Here is a 2975-nt window from a genome sequence, read left to right as displayed (position 1 = left end):
GCGGGGGGGATCACGCGCTTATGGCGCAATGCTGCAGAATCAAGAAAAGCCTAGAACCCTGAGCCGCCATGGTGCGAAAATAAAGAAAAGAAAGGAAGAAAAAAAGAAAAGGTCAGGAACTCAAGGTCCACTATTTCATCTCAGAGGAAATAAGGAAGATGAAGGAAGAAGATAAGCTGTGACGTGGGACAATAAGGAAAGATGAGCTGACACAGAGTGCCCGAGCTGCCTTTTGCTGAAGGTGGGGAGGTGGACCCACCATCTTTGCAACGGGCCGCAGAGGCCTCCTAAGGTACCACATCGCCCCTGGGATACCTGCTCCTGGGGTCCAGAGTGCCACAGTTCACTGAGGCTGCCGTGGCCAGCCCCTGCCCCAACAAGGGAACTGCCCTTTATCCACCACAATGACCACCGAGCCCATTACAGACACAGCCTCAGTGAGAAATCCCAAAGGGTTTTCTGGTCCTGAGAAGGTATCCGTCATTTGGGACCAGTGAGAAGAGCTCAAAAAAATGACCCTCATTCCCAGCTCACTGAATAACACCATTAGCTGAATTTCTTTCTCAAGCTCTAAAAATTCAAGGGTCACAGAGCTTGTTGAGTTACCTGGTATCGCCCCCATCCTCATGCCTGGCAGTGGCCTTCTTCTCTCATCAGCCCTCCCTGAAAATGACCCCAGGCTAGGGATCGGCTCCGAGCCCCAATGAGCTGTTTCTGCTGCTTTCATGTTGACAGAACATTCTGGCCACTCAGCTGAGAGCTCCATCTCCCGGCTCCTGATACACTGAGTCATCTTCCAGAGAGGAAAAAAACAACAAAGCAGCCGTCACCAGGGCCCCCATTGCCGTCGACAGACGAATCACTGGCTGTCGTCACTCTCTGCTCTGCAGCCCCGGAACTGGTGACGAGGGGCATCAGGGTGCCCAGCTCCCCTCCCACGGGACTCAACAGCGTCAGGAAGCAGGCAGCCACTGCTGAGATTCGGAAAGAAGGGAAACGAACCTGGCATCAAAAGGCTCCCAGGAAGGCTCATTACTTAACCCTCACTCTGCCATCACCAGTCCTCACTGCTCGGTGCCCGCTGCACGCTCTTGCTACAAAAGCCAAGGGGCATTTCCTCTAGGGGCATTTCCTCACCTTGAAGGCTTAGGTTTGTACTGCCAGGGAACCTCCTCTCTGCCCCTGCTTATGACATCACAGAGGGATACAAACTCCCTCCTTCTCCAGTCACCTGCTATGTGCATGTTTTAAGTCCCTGATAAAACCACTGGATGGGACGGGGTCGAGGAGCGACATGTTTATTGCTAGGAGCCTGGCACTGTGCTAGGTATTTCTCTATAACACGCTGTCATAGCTATGCCTTACAGACTGAGAACACTACAACTTGAAAAAAATAATTAAATGACTCGTCTAAAATCACCCAGCTGAGAAGCCAGGATGGAGATGCAAACCTAAGTGTGTCCAGCCCAATGGTTTTGCTCCTGCCTTGACTGCCTGGGGCCCCATCCTTCACTGAAGATGCTATCACCCACCCAGCCTCTGCCTCCTCTTCCAGGAGGAAGGCAGTCAGGACTGGCTTGTCAATCCATCAATTTCGGCTACAGAAAAACCATCATATTGAGTGAACCTGGCCACAAAGGAAAAGGAGGAAGTTAATAAGGAAGGCATGGCACAGCTAAGTGACCCGGATCATGAGCACAAGAAGATCAGCCACCCAAACTCCCACACAGCCTTAGAGACCTACGGCATGCCTTAAATAGCCACCTTTGTGGGATTCACCTCCTAAAAGGGATCTCAGGAATTCAGAGAGGAAAAAAAATGAAGTTGAGGGCTCGTCTGACCACGACCACACCACTTGCCAGCCATGGGCTCTCCTCTCCTTGCAGGGTTATGGTAAAAAATAAATGACATAATTGCCCGAAAAGAACCTAACGTGTTCAATCTGGCAAAAGTGGGTGCCAGGTAGATATCTGTTTTCTTCCTATTTTTCCCAGCCTCCCTCTGAGAGCTCATATCCTAATAGGTGACCTAAGACTTCTCATAAGGAACCAGAGTGCAACAAAGGTACCATAAAGAGGAGCTAGGCGCAAGGGGATTTTGCCGAAGTGGCAGGGGTGGTTATAAGGGCCACTTCTTGAGAGGGTGATCAGGACAGCTCTTCGGAGACAGTGGAGCTGCCACAGGTGGATGTGGTGAGAGGAAGCTGGAAAATAACTAGTGAAAACAGGGAGAGGGGAAAAGCAAGAAAACGTGAGTCACCTGGCTTTATGGGATTCGTAGTCCTCCTTGGGAAATTGAGAGCAGTGAGACTGCATAGGACAGCTAAGGCCAGTTACAGACAGCCCAGAGCATCATGTGAAAGGGAAGGAATTTCACCCTGGAAATGCCGAGAAACCATTTTAAATTTCTGAGCAAGAAAAACAAGATGGCCGCTGCACGCAGAAGGGCCTGGAAAGGAGAGGGACAGGCAGCAGGGAGCCTCACTGGAAGACAGCAGCTGGAACCATGGAACTGGCAGGGGGCATGGAGGGGAAACAGGGAAGGGAAACAGAAGAAAGTCAGAGCCATCTGAATAAATCCTGCAGGCTGCCATGGACCTCACAGCCTGTCCCCATGGAGAGGGTGACGGAGACAGAACCTATTTGGGTAACACAAACCACAGGTCTGACACGTCTGAGATGAGTTGCCGAGTCTCTGCCCCCACTCTTCTCCCAACACTCGACTCTTCCCCCAAGCTGCTTTTAAGCCTCCAGCTGATGAGGGCATTGGGTTTCCCCAATGCCCATGCTCTGGCAAAACTGGGGCCCCAGGTCGTGGAACCCCCTACCCAGAGGGCTACCACTTGAACCCCCACCCAAGGTTCTGTCTGGGGGTGGGACTGGCCATTTCTGCCCCTGGGGCCATCTTCACTGCGGCAGCCAACACTGTGCCCGCCTCTGCTGAGACTTCACACCCCCCCCCACCCTGTCATAGCC

The 2975-nt window shown here is 52.2% G+C and overlaps 1 long non-coding RNA gene across 5 annotated transcripts in view; it reads right to left on the bottom strand.

Annotated features, from left to right (window-relative positions):
• Positions 1-2975, bottom strand: part of LOC125618500 — a 16371-nt gene that overhangs the window by 10890 nt on the left and 2506 nt on the right. For 4 of the 5 annotated variants that reach the window (XR_007349821.1, XR_007349818.1, XR_007349822.1 and 1 more), the window contains exon 1: positions 607-2940. This is a non-coding gene — a long non-coding RNA (uncharacterized LOC125618500). Of the gene's footprint in view, positions 1-606; positions 2941-2975 lie in introns of those variants that run through there. The other variant, XR_007349820.1, reaches the window with a different exon arrangement.

This window comes from Marmota marmota, unplaced genomic scaffold, assembly GCF_001458135.2.
Source record: "Marmota marmota marmota unplaced genomic scaffold, marMar, whole genome shotgun sequence".
NCBI lineage: Eukaryota > Metazoa > Chordata > Mammalia > Rodentia > Sciuridae > Marmota > Marmota marmota.
This window is presented reverse-complemented; position numbering and strand designations above follow the sequence as displayed.